The sequence below is a fragment of the Vigna umbellata genome, chromosome 5, assembly GCF_029865625.1.
Source record: "Vigna umbellata cultivar VRB3 chromosome 5, Vumbellata_1.0, whole genome shotgun sequence".
Lineage (NCBI taxonomy): Eukaryota > Viridiplantae > Streptophyta > Magnoliopsida > Fabales > Fabaceae > Vigna > Vigna umbellata.
In genome coordinates this window covers 3,951,895-3,963,132 of record NC_142169.1, presented here as the reverse complement: position 1 = coordinate 3,963,132, position 11,238 = coordinate 3,951,895, and the positions used below count along the sequence as shown (strand labels likewise).

Below are 11,238 nucleotides of genomic sequence, written 5' to 3'. Positions count from 1 at the left end.
ATAAAACCTTTTCATGGTGGATTTTTAACTGTAAAACCTTAATAAGTGCTAACTAACGTGGATATGAAAAATATAATTAAGCGGACAAATTTTATAAAGATAAAAAAAGACTATAATTTAGGATGAGAGACACGACGGATATATTTGAACTCAGAGATTTGCAAAATATGAGAAAATTTATTATAAAATTTGTGAAAATGTCTGTCTCGATACGCTTTATTTAGAATAATTATTTTATAAAACACGAGATAGGTTATCATTTTACTAGAGAAAGTTTTATGTCTCGATATTTTGAAGGATTAATCTCCAGACTTTTAATTAAGAGTTTTTGTATGCAACGAGATAATGTAAACGATCTTTACATGTCTATCGACCCAAATATCTCAATCTTTAAATTATCACGATTTATTATTAAAATTGAATATTACAAAACTCAATATTTAAAATGTGTGAAAATTTTTAAAATGTATTTTTTTTTTCTTTCAAAAACTCAATATTTAAAATGTGTGAAAATTTTTAAAATGTATTTTTTTTCTTTCAAAAACTCAATTTTTAAAATGCAATTTTATAGTTACACTTTTTAACAAAGAAAACAAGAAGTCGTATTGTTTACGAGATATTTTCTGTAACTTGTTCAACTCTTAAAGACGATAGTAAAAAATTCAATCAAAAATAATAATTTTATAAATAAATGAATACATCAACGGTAACTAATAAGGAAATAATTTGTATGATTAATGTTTTCAAGAAAATCAATTAATATATTGAATTTTTTATATTTTTCATTGATTTGTGTAAGTTTATTAAAAAAAATTAATATTAGTAAACACAGAGAAAGTGCAAAGAAGGCATGATGTATTGTCATTGTATTACGAAAACCTTGAGGGAGTTAATGAAAAAGAATTTTTTAATGATATGTTTTAAGTAGCTTCTTCCTATTATTACTAAAATATGCACAAGCAGCTTCTATCGACATACGTGAGCAAAAGTGATAGTAATTAGGGTCACAGGATGATGTGAAGTTGAGGAATATTTTGTTAAGAGGTAGGGAAAAGATTGAAGAAGCTAAAACATGTTGCACTAATTGTCAATACCCAATAAGATTTCAGAAAAAAGGTGTTCCAATTAATTACAATCAGTTTCTTTTAATCACTTGAAGTACTGTCTCTACCTTGCGAGATAAAAAAGGATGTAACCTGTTGAAAGTGTTCTGTCTCTATGTTCACGAGTCCCACATTGGCCAAAACACAAATCAACCAAGTGTTTATATATGTCTTGACAAGGACGTCAGTTTGCTGAGTTGGGTAATGTCAGCTTGTGACTCATGTGAGAGGAATGTGGGTGGTTTATTTTATGTTGAAAATAATCTCCACACGAAGTTTGTGTATTTATGCAACTTTATATTTTGGCAAAAATTATTTGAAATAACATATAAAAATTTATGAGTAATATAAAAAAATATTTGGCAAAAATTGAAAATTTACACTTCATGGAAGTGCAGGAAAAAATCCTTAAATTAATAGGACCAAACTCTATTGGGTCGACATTATGTGGCTCGGCTCATCACATAATTTTGGCCGAATTCTCTAACCAGAGATAGCAGGTACCTATTTCAATTTTTTTCCCTTAAAACCATTTTATAAAATTGATAAAATTTAATTAAACTAAATTAGGATAACAAAATGTATTCCAATTTAGTGACATTTGTAACATCCCAAAAATTTACCCTAAAAATTAAAATTTATATTCAAAACTTAAATGTTGTAATAATACATAACATCCCGAACATAAACTAAAATCTATACATCAGTTTTAAGCTCAGACGCAACTGCAAAGATAACCTTGAATCCTTCTAATTCGATCTTCCATCTCTTCCTCCATTTGCACAGGATCACGTGACAATCCTTCAACTGCTCCCGTATAACATCACACATTATACGATCATCGCATTCACATGCACAAACAAGCAAAGTAAGGGTGAGCTAACCTGAAACACATCATTTATAAAACTTGCATAGTTATTTCAACACAAATATCATATGATAATTAAATCAGACATCCTCAAACCAACGTACCACAATTCCTGTTGGACACTCATCCCATAATACCTAATAATCAATCCAGTACACAATAGACTCTCATCCGGATGATACATTGATGAGCAAATCAATGGAAGGTGCCCCACTTGTGATTTCATTCTTAGTCCCCTCAATATATCCACAATCAACCACAGATCAAGACATCCTACTACAGTGCACTCAACCTCAATACATACCCAGATATCATATCATTACTGAATCAAACGATAAATCAACGAACTTATATTACATCGGATACTGTTTATACGAACTTTAAGATTGATCACTTAAGCTCGAAACTAAACATCAACGCTATTATACCGAATACCATTAGGTTGAATACCAAAAGATCAAACGCTGATTAAGATCAAGTGCTTAGACTTCACGTTAAGACAGTGTACTCTACTAGAACAATTACTATTACTTCGAACACTATTCAAACGATTGCTCAAAGATCAAATCTCGCACACCACAGATTAAGTACCCTTCAGACGAACACTTATTTGATCACTTTACTGGATTTAATTCTATCTGAGGGTAACCTCATCGAGACCGGATGTTCCCTACGTACAACCACTAACTATTAATGATCCTTACCTGAGACAATCATCATCCGACCCGAGCATTACCTATGAATGATCACTTCCTGAATCATGCATCATCACAACTAATCACTATTTATTAATCGATTGTTACCTCAACGACTATCAAGGCTGGTCACTCCCTATAAATGATTACATCCTCAGAGCAACATCACCAATAAAGATCATTCCCTAAGAACCATCGCTACGAGACAGAACACTATAATAAAGAACGCTTGAGTCTGGGTTAAACACCTACAGTACTCTGCTGAACACCTCAGTACTGACCGAACGTAATCAAACTAAACCTCAGGTTACCAAATTAAGATCGGACGCTAGCTACCTCAGATCCACTAACATCAAGATCAACTGTTACCTAATAACACTCGCTACCAGAAAATAAATAACACGAAGACCGAACGTCGTTAGTAAGAACGCTCGTTACTACCTATAGATCCAACAAGTTTTACTTCCCGTCTCTCTCTTGAAGTATTCCAAATCCAACTTTATCTGCACTACCATCTCTCCCGTATCTGTACGACTATCACAGTTAGAAGCCACAGCCACAACATGCAGATGAATAACCAGAATTATCACATTATAAACCCACTACAAATACTATAACAATCCCCATGATAAATCGACTCACATGACTCTGCAGACTAGTCTTTCATAAACTGATGTCGTTTACTTGTAATTCGTCGTCATAACCTGCTCTCAATAACAGGCGACCCGAGCCGTCATCCATCGCGACTTCAGACCTATCTCCCCGACTCCTCAAGGACTAACGAGTAAAAACATCGATACTACGCGTAACGATGCACTATACTCAACACGAGCCGAAGTCAGTGGGCGAGACATTCACCTCCTCGCGCAGAAGAAGGTGACACTCGAATCTCCGTCTCACGCGTGAGACTAGCAAAAATGCTAAAAAGACCGACGAAGTTACAAGTAAATAACATAGTGTATGTACCACCTCCAACAGAATAAACGTGCTCAATCACGAAGTCATACATATTCTCAATAATATGTATAACTAAACCAGTAGAATAAACGTGCTCAATCACGAAGTCACACATATTCTCAATAATATGTATAACTAAACCAATAGTATAAACGTGCTCAATCACGAAGTCATACATATCCTCAATAATATGTATAACTAGAAATAACGTGCTCAATCACGAAGTCATACATATTCTCAATAATATGTATAACTAAACCAATATTGGATCAAGGAAATAACCAACAATTCTCAATAATTGCTTCAAAATACTTCCACGGATTCATGCATTATTACCGAACGCTATTTCCAACTCTGATGCTGTCTGAACGAACGTTCTGGAATAATCTTCATCAAAGGCCGAACGTTGTCGATGAACACCGAACCAAGGTCGAGCGCTCACAAAACCAAGGACGAACGCTACCAAAAACCAAGGACGAACGCTCCCAAAAACATTGGACGAACGCTCACTTAACCAAGGACGAACGCTCACTTAACCAAGGACGAACGCTCACTTAACCAAGGACGAACGCTTACTTATACTCAAAAACCGAACGCTCGTTATACCCCAAAAGCCGAACGCTCATAATTATCACAAGGCCGAACGCTCAATTACTGAGCCGAACGCTAAGATCCATCACTTAGGCCGAACGCTAAACCATTGGACGCTTTGGACGAGCGCATAAGATCAAACAACCTAAAAGACCGAACGCTCTTTATAACCTACGGACGTTCGTCTTGAGACCTAGGCCGAACGTTCAAGATTACTCCACGAAGATACTAAGTTACGGACGAACGCTCATAATTCACTGTTTAAATACCACTTGGACGAGCGTCCCATATATTATGACGAACGAACGCGGACGTTCGTTCAGAACCGAACGCTCAACAATTTGGACGAATGTCCAATTTCACCAGAATTGGACGAACGTTCAGAAGTTGACCGACCACTATTTGGTCGAGCACTGTTAGGACGAACGTCCAATTTTGACTTCCCAAAATTGGACGAACGCGCATTCTGCAGAAATTCTGCAGAATCGCACCAGAGTCCAGAAAGCCCAGAAAACCCTCCCCTTTTCGTCCAGATTTTTTCACATATTTGCAGCAAAGCCAAAATATCTCAACAATCAATGAAATAAATCAAGCTCCCCTTACCTCTTGAAGACTTCCATGTAAATTTTGGGATCTAACTCCTCCCAGACGTGCAGATCAAGATCTCCTTGTAATCTCCACAATTCTTCACTTCCTCTCCCAGATTTTGCTGCAAGGACTCCACTCCCACCAGATGCCCACCCAGATCCACCTCTCAGCCTTTCTGAAGTTGGTACAGTTCCCATGGGTGCTCTTTGGACGGCTGGAAATGGAAGGAAGGGTGCCCTTCCTCTAGCTGCTCTCTCACATGGCTCTCTTCTATGCTAGCAAACTTGAGAGCTTAAAGACGTAGCTGGTCCAGCAAAAGGAGAAGCCACCTTCACGGTCCAGGAGCAAACTTCCAATCACAGCAGCTACAACAACGTTAGAAGGAAGAAGGATTGATGTTTGGAATGAAGAATCCACAACTAGTCTTACAAAAATGGAGGGCTCCCAACATTATTTCTTCTCTCACGTCCAAGAGGTGCTCACGGGTGAGATGCATCTCCCCTGACGCCCAAAATGAGAGCCTCCCCTCTTTCCCCTTCCAATAATTGCATCCTAATAGTCAAAGAGGTGGGTGACCACCATGTCCCCTCCATGACCCCTACCATCAAAAATTACGGGTCTTACATTCTCCCCAACAACAAAAATTTTCGTCCTCGAAAATTAAGCTTATCGGGACTAGTCGAGGTAAGTTTCTCTCATCTCATCCTCTAACCTCCAGGTAGGGTTGTGTGTTATATCATTCCAGATGACCTTAAATCGTTTAACAGTTCGTCCTCGATCCTTACTGGTTGCACTTCAAATGACAAATCCCTTCTGGCTTGCATACTCTCAACCTTAAACACTTACCTAAAATGATCTTCATGCTTTCGTGAAGGAGGAAACCAGAAACTTCTTCAGGAAAACATCTAAGAAGTCATTCACGACCGCAAAGTTTACACTCTGAATTCTCCTGCACCGCAAGATCTGAAACTTGAGTCGCTTCCATGGGTGATAACACTAAGAAGCAACTATCATTTTCCTGGAGGTCTTGCCTTAAAACACTGATCGACAGAGACATACCTTTATCTTCATCGTTTGAAACCTTCCATCTTAGCCTATGATCAAACCTTTCTTCTGTGTGAATTACTAATCTTGAAACATCCAACTAAACTTGACTCTGAATCATCCACTTACTGATACAACTTGATCATCTCCTTCAAATTTTCCCACTTAACTTAAGATCCTATCAATACTTCATTCTCTTTCAAATACCTCATGTCCTGCCTTATCTGACTACCTCTCGAAATTTTCTCCTTCTACTTCCTTTCTTGATACTTATTTCCCCTAGTCTGCTATAGAATTTCCTATTCCTTCCTTAACTTAAATTTTAGGTCATCCACCATTTTCTTATTCAGATTCCAACCATCACTAATACATAGGTTCGTGTTACCAAACTCTCACAGCGTCACCCCGTTTCTCGCCAACACGTCCTTTTCTTCTGACTGTTAACGTTACTGATATTCTAAACCCAACTCATTTCTCCAACCTTGTTACAACCATATTTATCCAAAGCTTCTCTTAATCTAGCCTCTGAACTTCTTGCGAACGTACAACATATGACCTTATGACTTGATTTCTGGAAATTTTCATCACTCATAACCTTACTCCTAAACTCCAATATCTTCACTCGCCCTCCGAAGCTTAACTTTTAGTCTTCTAACTCCTATCTTCGCGGCAAGATCTTGTCTCAAAGGCTTAAACCAATTCTAATAAAGGTATACAACTCAAGTTGTCCTTGAATATGCATTCCTCTACTACTATCGAGCACAAAAGACTACCACAAAAGCAAGAACAAGACACGAATTACTACAGGAAACACCACTAAAACTCTAACCTTTTCTTAACTCTAACCTTCAGAATCAAGAAAGGAAAATCGTCTATGGTAAAAGTCATGAGTGTGCACCCTCATTACTCTTATCAAGACGTTTTCTGTTCTCAAAACATCTAGTTAGATACACATCTTACTATATAGACACGGAGGAAGTGGTAAATCAAACCATTTACACTAAATTCTTCACAGCGAAGACACGGTAAACCCACAACACAGAGGTCATCCTAAGGATGAACTGCTCTGATACCATTACTGTAACATCCCAAAAATTCACCCTAAAAATTAAAATTTATATTCAAAACTTAAATGTTGTAATAATACATAACATCCCGAACATAAACTAAAATCTATACATCAGTTTTAAGCTCAGACGCAACTGCAAAGATAACCTTGAATCCTTCTAATTCGATCTTTCATCTCTTCCTCCATTTGCACAGGATCACGTGACAATCCTTCAACTGCTCCCGTATAACATCACACATTATACGATCATCGCATTCACATGCACAAACAAGCAAAGTAAGGGTGAGCTAACCTGAAACACATCATTTATAAAACTTGCATAGTTATTTCAACACAAATATCATATGATAATTAAATCAGACATCCTCAAACCAACGTACCACAATTCCTGTTGGACACTCATCCCATAATACCTAATAATCAATCCAGTACACAATAGACTCTCATCCGGATGATACATTGATGAGCAAATCAATGGAAGGTGCCCCACTTGTGATTTCATTCTTAGTCCCCTCAATATATCCACAATCAACCACAGATCAAGACATCCTACTACAGTGCACTCAACCTCAATACATACCCAGATATCATATCATTACTGAATCAAACGATAAATCAACGAACTTATATTACATCGGATACTGTTTATACGAACTTTAAGATTGATCACTTAAGCTCGAAACTAAACATCAACGCTATTATACCGAATACCATTAGGTTGAATACCAAAAGATCAAACGCTGATTAAGATCAAGTGCTTAGACTTCACGTTAAGACAGTGTACTCTACTAGAACAATTACTATTACTTCGAACACTATTCAAACGATTGCTCAAAGATCAAATCTCGCACACCACAGATTAAGTACCCTTCAGACGAACACTTATTTGATCACTTTACTGGATTTAATTCTATCTGAGGGTAACCTCATCGAGACCGGATGTTCCCTACGTACAACCACTAACTATTAATGATCCTTACCTGAGACAATCATCATCCGACCCGAGCATTACCTATGAATGATCACTTCCTGAATCATGCATCATCACAACTAATCACTATTTATTAATCGATTGTTACCTCAACGACTATCAAGGCTGGTCACTCCCTATAAATGATTACATCCTCAGAGCAACATCACCAATAAAGATCATTCCCTAAGAACCATCGCTACGAGACAGAACACTATAATAAAGAACGCTTGAGTCTGGGTTAAACACCTACAGTACTCTGCTGAACACCTCAGTACTGACCGAACGTAATCAAACTAAACCTCAGGTTACCAAATTAAGATCGGACGCTAGCTACCTCAGATCCACTAACATCAAGATCAACTGTTACCTAATAACACTCGCTACCAGAAAATAAATAACACGAAGACCGAACGTCGTTAGTAAGAACGCTCGTTACTACCTATAGATCCAACAAGTTTTACTTCCCGTCTCTCTCTTGAAGTATTCCAAATCCAACTTTATCTGCACTACCATCTCTCCCGTATCTGTACGACTATCACAGTTAGAAGCCACAGCCACAACATGCAGATGAATAACCAGAATTATCACATTATAAACCCACTACAAATACTATAACAATCCCCATGATAAATCGACTCACATGACTCTGCAGACTAGTCTTTCATAAACTGATGTCGTTTACTTGTAATTCGTCGTCATAACCTGCTCTCAATAACAGGCGACCCGAGCCGTCATCCATCGCGACTTCAGACCTATCTCCCCGACTCCTCAAGGACTAACGAGTAAAAACATCGATACTACGCGTAACGATGCACTATACTCAACACGAGCCGAAGTCAGTGGGCGAGACATTCACCTCCTCGCGCAGAAGAAGGTGACACTCGAATCTCCGTCTCACGCGTGAGACTAGCAAAAATGCTAAAAAGACCGACGAAGTTACAAGTAAATAACATAGTGTATGTACCACCTCCAACAGAATAAACGTGCTCAATCACGAAGTCATACATATTCTCAATAATATGTATAACTAAACCAGTAGAATAAACGTGCTCAATCACGAAGTCACACATATTCTCAATAATATGTATAACTAAACCAATAGTATAAACGTGCTCAATCACGAAGTCATACATATCCTCAATAATATGTATAACTAGAAATAACGTGCTCAATCACGAAGTCATACATATTCTCAATAATATGTATAACTAAACCAATATTGGATCAAGGAAATAACCAACAATTCTCAATAATTGCTTCAAAATACTTCCACGGATTCATGCATTATTACCGAACGCTATTTCCAACTCTGATGCTGTCTGAACGAACGTTCTGGAATAATCTTCATCAAAGGCCGAACGTTGTCGATGAACACCGAACCAAGGTCGAGCGCTCACAAAACCAAGGACGAACGCTACCAAAAACCAAGGACGAACGCTCCCAAAAACATTGGACGAACGCTCACTTAACCAAGGACGAACGCTCACTTAACCAAGGACGAACGCTCACTTAACCAAGGACGAACGCTCACTTAACCAAGGACGAACGCTTACTTATACTCAAAAACCGAACGCTCGTTATACCCCAAAAGCCGAACGCTCATAATTATCACAAGGCCGAACGCTCAATTACTGAGCCGAACGCTAAGATCCATCACTTAGGCCGAACGCTAAACCATTGGACGCTTTGGACGAGCGCATAAGATCAAACAACCTAAAAGACCGAACGCTCTTTATAACCTACGGACGTTCGTCTTGAGACCTAGGCCGAACGTTCAAGATTACTCCACGAAGATACTAAGTTACGGACGAACGCTCATAATTCACTGTTTAAATACCACTTGGACGAGCGTCCCATATATTATGACGAACGAACGCGGACGTTCGTTCAGAACCGAACGCTCAACAATTTGGACGAATGTCCAATTTCACCAGAATTGGACGAACGTTCAGAAGTTGACCGACCACTATTTGGTCGAGCACTGTTAGGACGAACGTCCAATTTTGACTTCCCAAAATTGGACGAACGCGCATTCTGCAGAAATTCTGCAGAATCGCACCAGAGTCCAGAAAGCCCAGAAAACCCTCCCCTTTTCGTCCAGATTTTTTCACATATTTGCAGCAAAGCCAAAATATCTCAACAATCAATGAAATAAATCAAGCTCCCCTTACCTCTTGAAGACTTCCATGTAAATTTTGGGATCTAACTCCTCCCAGACGTGCAGATCAAGATCTCCTTGTAATCTCCACAATTCTTCACTTCCTCTCCCAGATTTTGCTGCAAGGACTCCACTCCCACCAGATGCCCACCCAGATCCACCTCTCAGCCTTTCTGAAGTTGGTACAGTTCCCATGGGTGCTCTTTGGACGGCTGGAAATGGAAGGAAGGGTGCCCTTCCTCTAGCTGCTCTCTCACATGGCTCTCTTCTATGCTAGCAAACTTGAGAGCTTAAAGACGTAGCTGGTCCAGCAAAAGGAGAAGCCACCTTCACGGTCCAGGAGCAAACTTCCAATCACAGCAGCTACAACAACGTTAGAAGGAAGAAGGATTGATGTTTGGAATGAAGAATCCACAACTAGTCTTACAAAAATGGAGGGCTCCCAACATTATTTCTTCTCTCACGTCCAAGAGGTGCTCACGGGTGAGATGCATCTCCCCTGACGCCCAAAATGAGAGCCTCCCCTCTTTCCCCTTCCAATAATTGCATCCTAATAGTCAAAGAGGTGGGTGACCACCATGTCCCCTCCATGACCCCTACCATCAAAAATTACGGGTCTTACAACATTAGGTCGTTATTAATGTTTTTTTATTTTTAACATTTAGTCATTATTCGTATAAGTCTGCCCAAAATTTTTTTATAGATGCAATTAGATGAATAGAAAGGACATTCCACAAGAATCCAATCCATGGCTAAAAGTTAGGTATGTCATTAATTGGATCCAATTCATAGTATATTCAATTTATGAAAAGAATTTATACACAATTTTTTTATTAAAATATCTTTTAATTATATATAACAAAAAAAATACAATTAATGATAGATAAATACATTTTCTAAATAATAATAATTTAAAAAGAAAAATAAATACTACTTTTATCAAGAATAAAATGTTACTATATTAAATATAAGTAAGTTAAAAAAACAAGACTTTTAAAATTGAGAAAAGATCTTAAGAAAATTAATTATCAAATTTAAGACACTTCGTTTTTACTGATATGTCATGCCAAAATTAACTTAAGAACTAAACTCAAATTAAGATTAATTTCGATCCCAACAATCTTAAAATTCAATTTATCTTAATAGAATCTGTAATTTGGTTAATATATTAAAATTAAAACTCAGATACAAC

The 11,238-nt window shown here is 37.8% G+C and overlaps 1 long non-coding RNA gene across 1 annotated transcript; it reads right to left on the bottom strand.

Moving 5' to 3' along the window:
- Window positions 1-1,693: 1,693 nt before the first annotated feature.
- On the bottom strand, window positions 1,694-10,629 carry LOC148197547 (uncharacterized). The gene is made up of 3 exons (XR_015786935.1): window positions 10,060-10,629; window positions 4,818-7,130; window positions 1,694-1,910 (listed from the first exon to the last, which is right to left on the bottom strand). It is a non-coding gene; the product is annotated as an uncharacterized LOC148197547 (long non-coding RNA).
- Window positions 10,630-11,238: the final 609 nt, after the last annotated feature.